The sequence below is a fragment of the Melospiza melodia genome, chromosome 2 (genome assembly GCF_035770615.1).
Source record: "Melospiza melodia melodia isolate bMelMel2 chromosome 2, bMelMel2.pri, whole genome shotgun sequence".
NCBI classification, from domain to species: domain Eukaryota; kingdom Metazoa; phylum Chordata; class Aves; order Passeriformes; family Passerellidae; genus Melospiza; species Melospiza melodia.
This window is the reverse complement of record NC_086195.1, coordinates 91645614-91660134: the sequence shown is the minus strand read 5'-3', so window position 1 is coordinate 91660134 and position 14521 is coordinate 91645614. Positions and strand designations below refer to the sequence as shown.

Below are 14521 nucleotides of genomic sequence, written 5' to 3'. Positions count from 1 at the left end.
CCACATGACACAAATTAGAGTTTTGTCCGAGAAAACCACAATCACGTCCTGCACAGCAGGTAACCCTCCTACACACAAACGTATATATGTGTACAAATATATGGCTGTGAGAAGAAGACAAGGCTCACAGTGTTGCAAACCTTCATCTTTCTGTGGAGCACACTTCTACACTGCTTGTGAGCAGCCACAAGCTTTTAGCACCTTTTTCTGGAAATGCTAACTCACAGCACTTCTGTTTTATAGTGTAACCTTTTGATCTAATAGAGAAATTATATAACCTAGTGGGGAAAGAGCCCCTAGAGTAACAACCCCCTGGGTTCCACCAGTAGAAAAATGTAATATACTGCTGGAAGCAGCATTTAGGTTTATTCTTTTGTTTCAGTAATCTGGTTTTAGCTCTTTATTGAAGAAATATCGCAGAAAAGCAAATGCTTCTCAGTTGTTCAATCACTACTTTTGATTCCCGTCACAGCTTCAGAAGCTTGTTCTTAATTTATTTGGAGGCAAAATTGTTGCCTTTGTGTAAAAGAATCATCTGCTTAAGGAATTTCATTGTGGAATTCAACGTGGGTACTCTGTGGTTCTCCAGTTCATATTTCATAAGCTTCTAATTCCATGGATGTGATACTTTAGAAGGTCAATTGTCATGTGTCTGGGAAGCTGACAAGAAAGTAAACAATGCCAAACAGGAAGGGAGAAGGAGCATCCTGTTGCTACATGGTATCTCCTCGTGTGATTTCAAACAGCAGACAGCTTATCCATCTATCAAAATTTTCTGGAAAAGCAGAGTTTCGGCAATAGACCTAACAAGGTTCTGGCCATCTGCATTTCCACCATATGACCAGCTCTTTCAGTTAAGTAAGTATGGACAGTGACTAAACTTTTCATGCTCTGAACTCTCTATAGAGATGTGTTTATTTTCTCAAACTGTAATTTGTTCCAGAAAGAAAAATGGATCGGTCTCTCCATGAGTTACATGCCTCAAATCAGTTTGTTGGTTGATCCTCCTGTCGTACAAAACATATCAATCCTGCTTTACAGAGCATAATATGCAAACTTCAATAGTAAGGAAACTGCTCTAGTTCATATACTTAACTGCCTACAGGCGTCCCAAGAGTTCTTCCTCTCTTCCTGGGGAGATCAAGTATTCCTCAGCTCATCTCATGCCTACTAACACATATCAACATCATTTTTTCTGGTAGCATCCCAGGACTATTTCAAAAAGCAATTGGAAATACCCTTTTTGCCAGCATTCCAATGTATTACTTTTTGCTTGGCATGTATCAGCTTTGTGGACTGTAAACCTCTGGATGCAGGGACTACTCCTATTGGTGTATGTCCATAGTGGCCTAAAGGCATTTTCAGCTTTATTCCTCAAATTATCAGCAGCTGAGGGGATCATTGTGCGCATGACCCAAACTTCAGCGATCACATCCAACAGGATCACGGGGGCAAGGCTAATGAAGTCCGTGTGCCCTTTCAATTCTATTATCATAAAAGTCTTTCTTTTTTCAGTACAGTAAAAAGACAGACTAGCTCTTGAAATAAATAACCAAGAGTGATTGGGATGGCAGTACATGGATTCAGCAAAGATTCAGGATTTTCTTATTCTAGTCAGTCTGAACAATTAATTAACAGCTTCCTTCTTTGTCATTAATTTTGTTGCCATAGTAGCCTCTGTAAGTGGTTTCTAACAAACAAGGAAGATTTATCTGTCACGCTCTAAATCGATCAGAAAATGAATGATTTCACATTCATTTTTGTTTGATAATGACAGGTAAAGCACAGTGAATCATTACAACAGTGTTTTCTGAAAAGTGTAACGTGTCTGTTATCTTTAAAAGAAATCCTAAAGAACAGGCCCAGAGATTAAAAGTGAAGTGCCAGTTCTATGTAAACAAAATATTGTCTTCATTAAGAAATGACAATTTATAAATAATAAATAGAAAAAACAAGTTTCTAGATTTTTTCAACTCAAATTAAGCATATTTTGCTTAGATATTAAAACTTCCATGCACTATTTTTTGCTCCAAATTCACAGCTGGTGAGAAACCATGGAGAAGAACACTGTAAGAGAATTTCCTAAAAAACTAAGTTAAAATTAATGAGTTCAAACAAAGGAATTTTCTTCTACTTCACGTCGCTTGGATTGTAAAAAGAACAGCAGTCCACAAGGGAAAGCAGGGTGGGTAGGTACATGTCTGGAAACTAAATTCAGACTAAGTTCTGGCCATCATCATGTGCCAGGGGTTTGGACATGTTTAGAGAACTGCAGGCTGCAACCTGCAAATTGGATCAATATGTTTCTTGCCTGATAAATTCCAGGAGGGAGATAACGGGTGCATTATTGGAAAAGATTGTTGTTGCCTTTCTTCTAGAGGACAAGGTGACAGATTCTCTTAAAGCAGTAATGGCTCTTTGCTTCTTCACCAAACAATGCTTTGGAAAGGATTGTCATTTCAAATCTTGTCCTATCTATAACCTGTCTCAGCTGGAGTGGGGACCAGAGAGCAGTTGGCAACATAGTCAAATTACTCAGATTTCCTTGATTAAGAAGCTAGTAATAATCCCAAGGGCAAAATGCTCCAGTCACATCAGTCAAATCTTTCCATAAAAGAAAACAAAACAAACATGAAGGCAATGGGACTTATGTTCCTCATTATGCTTGTCATTTTCCACAGCCAAGCCAAAGTGGCCTTGAACATTTTTGTCATACTATTGATACCTAAAGAAATTGACTCAGCTACAGACCATAACACAGTTAAATCTTATTGAGATCAAATGTTTTTGTTCTTTATGTCATCTCTTGGAATATCTAAAGTGAAAAATTTTGGTCATCTCCCATACTGAACAAGGAATATGATCAACAAAGTACTGGGGAGATCATGCAGTCATGAAAGCTGAGATGCCACAAATACAGAACATCAAGACATCAAGAACATGCAAAATTTTCAATTTTCTAGTAAAAACATTTCCATCAGTTTACAAAATAACTTTTTTTATTGTTCAATTTCTCTTCTGGGACCAGCTCTTATAAGCTACCAAACTGTGGAGACAAATGGTGCAGAAATAAGGGGACTAAGGAGCAGGGTATTGCCTCTGGTAACAGCTCTGCACTGAGGGATAAGAAGTTCTCAACGTTGGTGAGTAGCACAGGGCCTTGTTTCTGACCCATTCCCCCCTCCACCACATTCCCCCAGCTGCCTCAGTTCATTCATTTGCCTGGCTGTACCCAAAACCATACCAGGGTTATAAAAAAAAAAATCTTTTTTTAAAAATGGTTCTTTTAACATGAATCATTTCTCAGTTCCCACTTACAAAGAATCTGCTGAGCCTTTAAGCTCTGCCAAAGAGAGGGCAGCCTCTGGTGATGAGTGTGGAAATGAGAGCTGGAAGGCAGTATGCCCCCAGATCAGATCTGTGTAATACAGTATCGAAATAATATAAAAATGCAGCCTAAGCGCAAAGAGCAAGTCTGATTCCCGTTCACTATGGTTATTTTTAACTGAACCTCTGCCTGTCCATCTATTACACCCTTCCTGGCAGAACAGGGGCAGTAGCAAATCTGAACCCACTTTTGAGCCAGCATAAAAGTTGGGAGAGAAGTCACAAGAGGTAATTTCATTACTGGAAGTTTAATGAAAACCAGCAACCGGACAGTGAAGCTGCACAGAAATTGCTGCCTAGGGAGAGGGAGGCAGGCAGAGCAGCCAAGGTGAGCTGTGCCTGGGAGCAGCTGATGGGATGGGCAGGTGTGGGCAGCCCTGCCAGTTGGCACTGACACACCCTCACAGCACGGGCTGCCCCTCGCCCGTGGGGACCTGAGGAATAGCTGGGAAACTGAGGCAGGACTTTTAAGGGACAGGAGATATTAATCCACTGAAGGAGGCTTCTTCTCTGCTCACAGAGTACTCTGTTTCCAGGGCTCTGTGGTGCTCTAAATGTTCTGCAAAGTCTACCATAGCACGGTGTGGGTGATGACACCAACCTGCTGAGTGTTTGTTCTGTTCTGGGTTGGAGACAAGTGGAAGCCACATAAACTCACCAGCAGTGCTGAGGCCAAGCTGACTATACTGAGTCAGAGCTAATGAACACTGCCAATCATGGCAATTTACAAGCTTGTACTCAGCATCTTGCTAACTGTGCTACACAGCTTCTGGTTGGCTTGGAAAATGGACAGAGGGAACTCCTCCACTGTGTAGAGGTAAGCCCTTAGCCATAGGCCCATGGGCTCTCACTGAGCACCTGAATCCTGATAGACTGAAATATTAACCGAAGATTTCACTTTGGGGGAAATTCTGCAGAGTGGAGTACAAGTGGAGAACTAAGGAAGTGAGGAAAAGCCTCTGAATGAGCCAGAAGCTGCTAAGTTAAAACCCTCTACTTTGATTTAGGCCTCACTGTCCTAAGCACATCATGCAGTCAGTGGTGGGACTATCAGCAGTCAAGTGAATCTTCAGAATATGCAGTGAAACACCTCCAAAGAAACAAAATGCTGTCATAAAGCATATCCATGTTGACTTGTGGAGATTATTTACTACTTTAAGACCTTAAAATACTATATTGCATTTCGCTATCAAACATTGTCTTTTTTTTTTTCCTGAAAGCCCATCCTGTGGCACTGCAAATTACCTGCTGACTGCATGGCTCTTGACAGAGACAAACCTCCTGGATAGAAATCCCAACTCACTTCAACCTACACGCAGAGCTATGGAGGTGGAAAAATCAAAGATGCATTATGGTGGAAGGTTTGCAGGAGTGACCATCACAGAATCTGGAGGCAAAGACCTCTAGCATTAAAGAGAAATTTTCCTGGAAGGATTATAGAAAGATCAGAGGTTCAAAATGCTTTATGCCCCAGAACAAGAGAACAACCAGATCTCTTTGTACATTTACACTTCATTGGGAACAGATAGGGCATTTGATTGATCTCACTCATGTGTGACAGACACAGGAGCCTGACAGGAACTGGTCTGCAGAACTTTGCCCAGAATTTCAGAAATATTGTTGAATAGCTCACACAATCCTCAAAAAAATAAACTCCAAAAAACCAAAAAACAAACAAACAAAACAAAAAAAAAAACCAAAAAAAAAAAAAAAAAAAAAACCAAAACAAAAAAAAAAAAAAAAAACAAAAAAAAAAAAAAAAACACCCACAAAAAGAAAGGAATACTGGGCAATGGCATAAGAACTCATAGAAGAATAAACTATGTCCTTAACCTGTTACTCTGTAATCATCTCATCATCTCTCTTCTCCCCTTGTTTCCTTGTCACCTCAAAAGAGTAAAAAACCTGGGTGAAGAGAGCAACACTCAGGATTTTTTCATGGACTGACAGGAATACGAAACATCATTATTAACTAAAGTGAATTAGTGGCCCTAAAACATTAAAGAATGGCATTATGAAGCAATTAAGTCTCCTTTAAGCAAAACACATGATACCAGTCAATTTTACAAACAGGGTGTCCTATGTCAGTCAGCCCTCTCCTAGATTTAATACTTGACCTTTGTGTTCAAGATCCTTGGTCCCTCTGAAATGTTGTCTTTTATTCTCTTTAGTGTTGGTTCTTGTTTCAACCAGATCAGGTCAGGTTTTCCCTGAGACTGTAAGAATAGGGACATCTGAGTGCAACCTCTCAATACTGTCATAACTACCTTCAACTGCTCTTGTAATTCTAGTGCCTCTATGAAGTTCCATATTATGAAAATTGTCTTTCAATGCCCTTCATCTAGTCTGTGCAACATTCTGTGTACTTTTGTTGGGGGCCGTAAAAGCAGGAAAATTTCCTAAGAAAACCACTAAGTGCAATAGTAAGAAACCACTATTAGCAAGAGGGCGAAGAGTGTTGGTTTGCCACACAGCAGGAGGAAAAGCTATTTGCAGGATCAGAGAGCCACAAAAGTGAACACTGAAGACAAAAGGAATGGAAATTCGGTTCATAATAGGAAAAAATTAGATTGGAAAGAACTGAGATAAGCTAAATTTTTTCAAATTGTCTAGGCCTTACAAATTTCACCCTAGAATACATATATCTGAGAAAATCTTAGAGCTACTGGCAATTAACTTTGGGGGGTGAGGTCAGAAACAGTTAACTTAGCAAACACTCAGTGGGAAATAACCAAATAGGTTTCTCTTGCTATGCAAGACCTGAGGTTAGCCAGTAGATCACAAGCTTCAATAGTCACTGTCACATATGCATGAATATCATATTAGAAACATAAAGGAGAATGTTATCTACAAGACACAAGAGGGAATTTTTCTTTATTACTTTGTTTTGGAAAGAGTTCATAACCATAACCTTAGGTGAAGTGTTGGATGCCACATTTTAAGGAGGATGTAACCGACTGACAGTGATTACTCTTAAAAACATGACAAAAAATGAAGGAATAGTTTGTTGATTAATGCAAAGAAGGCAAAACATTACAAAACACACTGAAAATTTCAAATATGGTTGCAAAAACAAAGGGAATAACCTATTCCTCTTCACTGCAGATCGGAGAGAAGTAACTCCCAAGTTAAGAAAAGGAAAAAAGCATTTTTCTAGTTGTAAGGAAAATTAGGCATTGGAATGAATTGCTCAGAGAATCTCCATCAGTGGAGGCCCTCAAAAATGGGTCAGCTACAGTTCTAATGGGAAGTGTCAGTACAAGTGGTACAGCTGCAGGACCCTCAAGCTAATTCCTAATTTTCTAGGATAGTTCTAGGAAAAAAACCAGTGGCTACTTAGATGAAGAACATTTCTTTTGTTTGTTCTAGGATATTTTGAGCAATAGTATGTATTGCCTTTTCCTTGGTTAATTTTTAATAGTGTTCTGAAGGCCCAGAGTTAAAGAGTAGCTTGACCCAAGATATTCTTTCATCTTTCTACTTTCATTTTTGCTGTTTGAGCAAAGTTGGTCAAGATTCCTCAGATTCTCATAACACTTCTTGAACTCAATATGCAGTGGTCTTTTGGGGTTTTTTTCTGAATGTGGAATCAATGATATTAAGTAGGAACACATTCTTTCCTGAATGGTTGCCTACTGCCATTTTTAGATAATTTCTTCCATATAGTCAATTAAAGCTGACGTGATTTCCTTTAAGTATTGCTTTTTGATTCTGGTTAGTTTTTTAACTTGTGGCATCTAGTAGTCACTTCCTCTGTATTTTCCCTTTTCTGAAGGGATTATTGAACCTAGAATTGAGTCATTCTGGAGCAGTACACCTTGGGATTCTCAATCCCAGAAGTGCTGTATGTGCTACACATCAGCCTAGAAAGAAGGCTGGAACTTTAACAAAATCAAGACCTTGCCTTAGTATTAACTAATGATACTGATTTGACTCTGCTCAGCTTTGAGTTCTAAAGATGAACAAAGCTTGGTCCTAAATTAAGCTGGTGTTGAAGAGTTTTTACAAGGCTGACAAAAAGGAACTGAGTACTTTTCACAGGCAGATTCTAATGCTGATAACATTGTGAATATATTAGTTGAAGGATCAAAGTCACCATCATTCAGAAATTATGTGCCCAGTAGGACTAGGGTAGTGACATCCCCCTGCCCTCGGCACTGTTGAGGCCACACCTCAAGGGCTGTGTTCAGTTCTGGACACATCAAGAGCTGTTCAGAGAAGAGCAAGGAAGATGGTGAAGGCTCCAGAGCACAAGTCTTATGAGGAGTGGCTGAGGGACCCGGGGTTCTTCAGCCTGGAGGAGGCTCAGGGAGATCTTATTGCTCTCTGCAACTGCCTAAAGGGAGGTTTCTCTGGGGTGGGGTCAACCTCTTCTCCCAAATAACAAGTGACAGGACAAGAGGAAATGGCCTCAAGTTGCGCCCGGGGAGGTTTAGCTTAGATATTAGAGGAAATTTCTTCATTAGAAGAGTTGTAAAATATTGGAATACGTTGCCCAGGGAAAACAGGGGAGTTACGATCCCTGGAGGTACTTAAAAGATGTGTAGATGTGGCACTTAGGTACATGATTTAGTGGTGGACTCAACAGTGCTGGGGTAAGTTTGGAGATGATCTTAAAGGTCTTTTTCAACCGAAATGATTCTGAGATTGTATGATTTGCTCTCATGTAAACTAATTCAAAAAATCCTTTAATGTTTACTATTTGAACAAGTAGCCTTTTTTCATACTTTAGCTAAAAAGCAAGAGAAATGTTCATTTTGGTTGGTGCTTGGCCATATGAACAATCTTTGTTTTTTGAGTACTGTCTCTTCAAATTTCACTGCTGTTTCTGGAGACTTGAACAGTGGTGACAGCATATTTCTCCTCTCAGCTGGAGAAGATGTTTTAACTGCCTTTCAGAAGTGAAATCAATTCATGTCTTTCTGTATATGGCAACAGATTCTCACTGGAGCTGTAGCCTATGACTTTTATCTTATTGTGACACCTGCTTCGGTCAAGGGGATTACTCCTCCTGGAAGGTGTCAATACTGATGGTGTTCAGTTGAACAGCTGTCCTCCCTCTTCTATTATTATTATTATTGTTATTCATGATGTGTGATTGATTCTTCTGAGGGCCTTAGGGATAAAAACCTTAGCAGTTCTTTGCTGTCTTTCTTTTAGAGGGACCTAATGGACAATTATTGTTCTGAAATGTGCTACGGCCACCATTTCACCTCATCTATTGTTCAGCTATCTCTGTGCAGGCAGAATGTGGGCAATGAAAAGGTGCAAGATGTGCCATTATCCATATGCTGAGAGCCATCAGTTGCTCACTTAGTGCTTCTCCAACAGTGTCATTCATTACCCAGTACCACACTGAGAGAGCTTAACTGATGGAAGAGAGAGAAGGCACTAGCAGTGACTCCACTTACACACAGCTGAGGCATAATATGGATTGGGGTCATTTTGACTGAGGGTGTAGCTCCATAATAATTATTGAACTTTTAAATTCTGGGCTTATTTTACATAATTTGTATTATCTGAAAGTCATATTGACTATATTCAGCTTCTTAATGCTGGCATTTATATCAAGAATTTAGCAACACATGGAAGGTGAAAACAGGAAAAAGTATTTTAAATGGGACCTATAAGATCTGCAATTGCTTATTCCAAAAAAAATAGATTAACAACTTAAATCAGCTACAATGCAAAGTCATTTTCCTTTCTAATAATTGAAAGATTACCATAAAGAAAGTTATGTTCAACTGTTCTCTAGCTTCACGATAAATAAGACACCAAAATGCTCCCTATGGAGCAAATAGAGCATAATGTGGATTTTAGAAATTCCCAAGTGTTGTGTAGGTCTGGAAAAGGCTACATGGGGTGGCACTGAAAAATTCCTCACTGGAAGATCAGATAAACATCTCTCTCTGATTATCTAGACAACTCTTGCTGGTAGTGAAGGCAAATGAGCCAAATTATCTTTGGTGTCCCTAAGGTGTTCTTGACCATTGACACTAAAGGTATCCCTTCTTTTTATGTTTTGCCTCAGGAACTAAGATCAGCAAAGATTATCATCCAAGTGCCACATTGAAGCAGAAGATGATGGCACCACAGTGAGGCAAGTAAAGACTCTTACTCCTAATTTGAGCCTTTGAAAACTTTGCTTAGTTTGCAGGAGTCTCTCAACTGGTTTCCCATTCTTCTGGGAAGCAGCTATAATTAAACAACAGGGAAGTATTTAAGGATGTTTCCGGAATGTTCCTCCAGCAGAGGAGGTACTTGCAACCATTCCTAGAAATACCTTGAAAAGAACTCAGAACATAAAATCCAGCAGAAGGTCATTCTGCTGTCTGCATTTGTTGCTGGTTTGTTTTCCTTGCATACATATGAATTTCAATCTCTTGCAGTTCCTCTGGCCACAGCTCTTACACAGGTGAGCACACTGTCATTCTAGATTTTCTCATAATAACTTGTTCTGTGGCTTGCTGTGGGCAACAAAAAATCAGAGCTGAATGGTAAAAGACACTCTGAGCCACCATTCAAAAATGAAAGTAAAAAATGCATATAAAATCACTGAATTGCTGAGGTTGGAAAAGGCCTCCAAGACCAACTGTTAGCCCATCATGGCCACATTCCCCACCATGTCCCTAAGTACCACATGCCCATGTATTTTGGACACTTCCAGGAATGGTGACTCCTCTACCTCCCTAGACAGCCTGTTTCAGTGCTGTTCTAATCCTTTCCGTGAAGAATTTTTTCTTAATATCCAATCTAAACCTTCCCTGGTGCTACTTGAGGCATTTTCCTCTCACCCCACTGCTTGTTATACGAGAGAAGAGACAAATTCCCACCTCACTATACCCTCCTTACAGGCAGTTGTAGAGAGTGATAAGGTCTCCCCCAAGCCTCCTTTTTTTCAAACACCCCCAGCTCCCCCAGTCATGCTTTACAAGACTTGTGCTCAAGTCCTTGCACCAGCTCATTGTGCTTGTAATTAGTTTGCACATAAGACTCAGGATTTGGACACAAGAGTCTTTACAAAATCACCGTCTTTACAAAATCACAGTCTTGCTTGGATTTCTGTTCTAATAAAATACAATTCTCCCTCCATGGCAGCTTTCACTTCCCCCACCTTCCCATTTTATCTTCCTTCAAGCATCTAGCTTACAGATTTTCTCCAGCTACCAAACTATTTTGTTTTCATCTTTTCAATAATTCAAATATACGCATCAAATGCACACATGGCATATTTCCAGGCAGTAACATCCCCTTTCCTTCCTGTCTCTTTGTAGCCAGGTAATTTACATATAAGATGCACAAAGATAACCGTGCTCTTTCACAGTCCTGGTTTGTGCACCAGCTCCCTCTGCTTTCTCATTGCAACCCTCCATTGGAGCCTCTGGTGGGAAGCTCTGAGCCCAGAGCAAAGCCTGGTGGCACAGAGAGTTTGGCCTTTCTGGCAAAGCCTGGTGGCACAGAGAGTTTGGCCTTTCTGGCCTTTCTGCATTTCTATCCAGTGCAGCAGCAGGTCCATGTGCAGCTCTGGTATGGACGTCAAAGGTGTAGCTGCCATGATTACAGCTACAGTAGAAGGGTGTCCTCCCTAGACTATTCCTCTCCCTTCTCCCTTTCCCTCCTATTTTTTTTTGACAGATTTGTGTTTTGCCAGTCATGAATTCTTCACTTGAGAAGGAGCAAGACAACAGAGCAGTGCTGCCCCAAGCAAACTCCCCCAGGAGCCAGCCCACGCTGACTGTGTGCCCAGGAGGTTGTAACAGAAGGACAGGGCAGAGGAGCCCAGCCCCAGGAGTCAGAGCCTCCTCATCCCATGTGGTGGCTGGCCATGAACTGTTTTCACAACTTATGTTTTTCTCTGCTCCCTGTAAAACCAAACCGTACTTGTTTCACCACGGGAGTGTCAAGGGCAAAGATCTGAGGACACCCCAAGAGGTATTTAGTGACCCCAACAGAAAACTTTAGAAACTCAAGCAATACATTAATAAAATTCCAACAAAGCGAGAACAAGTAATAAAGATCTCAGGAATGAAAGAGGTCTCTCTGGAGAATGAGTTGAGGGATCATATGCAGGAAATAAACAAGAGATTAAGAAAACAAGAGGAGGAGATACTTAAAAATGACAAAAAAACCCCTTGAAATTTGCAGTGAAAGACATGGGATAAATGGAAATAGCTGACCCAGGTTAAACTAATTATTTAGCTAGATCACTGTTCTGCTTCCATTCAACATCAACACCAGACGCTTCAGAGAAGTGGTACAAGAGATACCCACACAGCTGGAGAAGACGCTTCACCCAGAGCCCAGGCTGAGGATCAGTGAGTTCAGCCTTCTGCAAGTGCTGTGTAACCACTGTTGTAACTTCTTTATAAAGGTAAAATATGAAAAATATATCTGTGACGGCATTCCTATTAATGTAAATATCTATTTCTGGCAATACCTTTTGATAACACCTTGGGGCAATACTTTCCAAGGGGAAATTACACTTCCTATGTCCTTTTCAGTAGAATGGTCTTGCCTTTTAATTTAATTGGTTTCCCTTTGCTTCTGCATTCTAATGAAGGTACAGCGCATCCTTACCTGACTACTTTATGCTTCTTAATATACATGCATCTAACATGTACATATATCAAACGGGTATCATATTTATCCTCTTTTTAAATGGCACAGTACTAATTTGTATGTACATCACAAATTTCCAAGAACTAGATTGCTGAACAAGGAAACTTTCAAAATGTGTTTTAGACAAATGACTTGCCTAAAAATTCTCCACATGGCAGCTGTTGATTGCATTTGTATCACGTTATTAAGACACAGGCCCAACCTCACTTTGCTTTGGCAATTTTAGCAGTAACTTTTGGAAGCCTTAGGTGAGGCGTGATTCAAACAACACTCATAGACAGGTCTGGAAAGGAAGATTTTATAAAGCTGCTGTTACTACTAGTAAAGTACTAGCAAATGCCAACTGCAACTAGATTTCTCCCTTACCCAAATGTCTTCCAGTGTTTTGCACTTCTTTCTCCCCACCCCCTGTCTAAGAAAACCAAAAATTTTGCCTGAAGGGGTATCATCATTAAAGAAAGAAGCAGTGTAGTCAAAGCCTTAGGATGACACAGATCATTCAACAGTTGTTCAATTACAGAGAAAAGCTACTTATTTTTGAACACAGAGCTTTCACTCAACACAGGCCCAAGGCAGCATTATCAGATTTGTATCTGCAGTAACTCAACCAGTCTGATGCAGGGCTTTCGCTCATTACAGAAGCTGTGCCCTTGTGTGAGGTTTACATCTAGGTTCAAAGAGTTTCTAAAGTGTCTTGGAGCTGTGTTGGCTTTAAAAGGTATTATCATGATAATTTCCAAGAATGAATTAAAAGTTGTTTTGGATACCTCTCATCTCCTAAATCCATCTGATTTTGTTTAAGGTTTACAGGCTACTTTCCCTGCAGAATTCCTACAGACTAATAAAACAGTATGCGACTACAGAGTCAACATGGAAAACAGTAACACCCAAAGCATGCCAAGGTAAACCAAGCAAATGAAATACAGTATATTCAAAAATGAACATTTTTGAAAACTATTATTTAGGGCATACAATTCCTACAGACCCCAAGTGTGACCGATAGCAGGGTATGACCACCCAGATGGAAAAGTTGATTCCCACAGGTTTTTCTTGGCAGATTTCTATTAAAATGCTGTTCAGTACTAGCTGTGAAAGCAGTAAGAAATAAAATTTTTCTCTGTTATATAGCTGCATAGAAAAACATATTGAAATGCAGGGGAGTGTTTTCTACCCTCTAAATCAGAGTGATTGCTGGCCACACTATCATTTCAGCTGACAAGGACATAGCATTAGCTACAGGCTTCTCACCACTTCTTGCCATGCTGACACTACAGGAGTCAGGCCATTATTATTATGCTCTTTTTACAGTCTCTTAAATATAAACTTTTTTTTTTCATTTTTGTAAACTTTCCATGAACCTGAGCTCCTCCTGACCCAAAAGCCTCAGTAATTCTGCTGATCGTCTGCTAAGTGTGTTTCTGAAAATATCCACAGCTGTAACTGTGGTCAGCTGCTCACATATGAGCAACCTGGATGGAAGCAATCGATTTCAGGGCCTTTTAGGGTAATGCAGCTCCAAAACATACTGAAAGGCAGAGCAGTGAGAAGAAAATGACATACAGGCCCAATTCCTTTCTGCAGTTCAACTCTATAAACTGCAATCACTCATTTCGAAGGAAAGACGAATGGGTTACTCCACATCTGTACAACAGTAACAGAATAGAGTTATGTCCTAAGCATCTGGTGAGAAACAAAATGAATTTTTCACAACATTTTCTCTAGCATAGTTAGATTTGCCTTGCAGGCATTCAAGATAAAAAAGATAACAAGTCAACACAGGGATCTACATGCTGAAATACTGTCCTGGTTCCAGCCAGGGCAAGGTTAATTTTTGCAATGGCCAGGATGGGGAATGGCTAGGACCCAGAGGTTATCCTGTACACCTCAGGTCATCTTCCAAGGACAGGGGGAAAGGCTTGCTTCTGGACTGGGGTAGCATGGCAGAGGGAGTGGCTGTGTATTGTCAGAGGTTTCTAGGGGGTCAGCAAGAAGATTTCTTTCTCTTACACGGTCTATCATTAGTATTGTTGCTGTTACTGTTCGTTTTCTTACTGCATTGCTGTTTCTAGTAAATTGTTCTTATCTCAGTTTGTCATCTTTATCTTTTGTGACTCCTATTCTCCTCACCACTCCATCATAGAGGAGAGGAAGGAGGAGGGAAGGAGCGAATGAGGCAGGGAGAGAGGAGGGGAGTGAGCAACATACAGCTTGGAGTGGTTTCAGGGGGAACACTAAATTGGAGAACACCATTCCTAAACCATGACAAATAGTCAGAACACAATACATTTTACAGACCTGTACACAGGAAGGTAACTTCTCAGTGGCCCCATCACAGTATTTCCAAACTTCCAAATTTCAAACTCTACAAATTCTCATGGCCAATCCTGCAAAAATTGGAAAGTAAAGTTAAAATTAGGAAGGTCCCAAAGGAAAATCAATTAAAATCAGCTCTCTCCTTGGATATACAATGCTAAAAGTCAGAGTAGAATTGGTTTAGAGGATATTAAACATTTTA

The 14521-nt window shown here is 40.2% G+C and overlaps 1 protein-coding gene across 1 annotated transcript in view; it reads right to left on the bottom strand.

Moving 5' to 3' along the window:
• Window positions 1-14521, bottom strand: part of ENOX1 (ecto-NOX disulfide-thiol exchanger 1) — a 357032-nt gene that overhangs the window by 231077 nt on the left and 111434 nt on the right. Inside the window, 1 exon segment of the mRNA XM_063149347.1 lies at window positions 14302-14390. The gene's annotated coding sequence lies outside the window, so the exon portion shown is untranslated.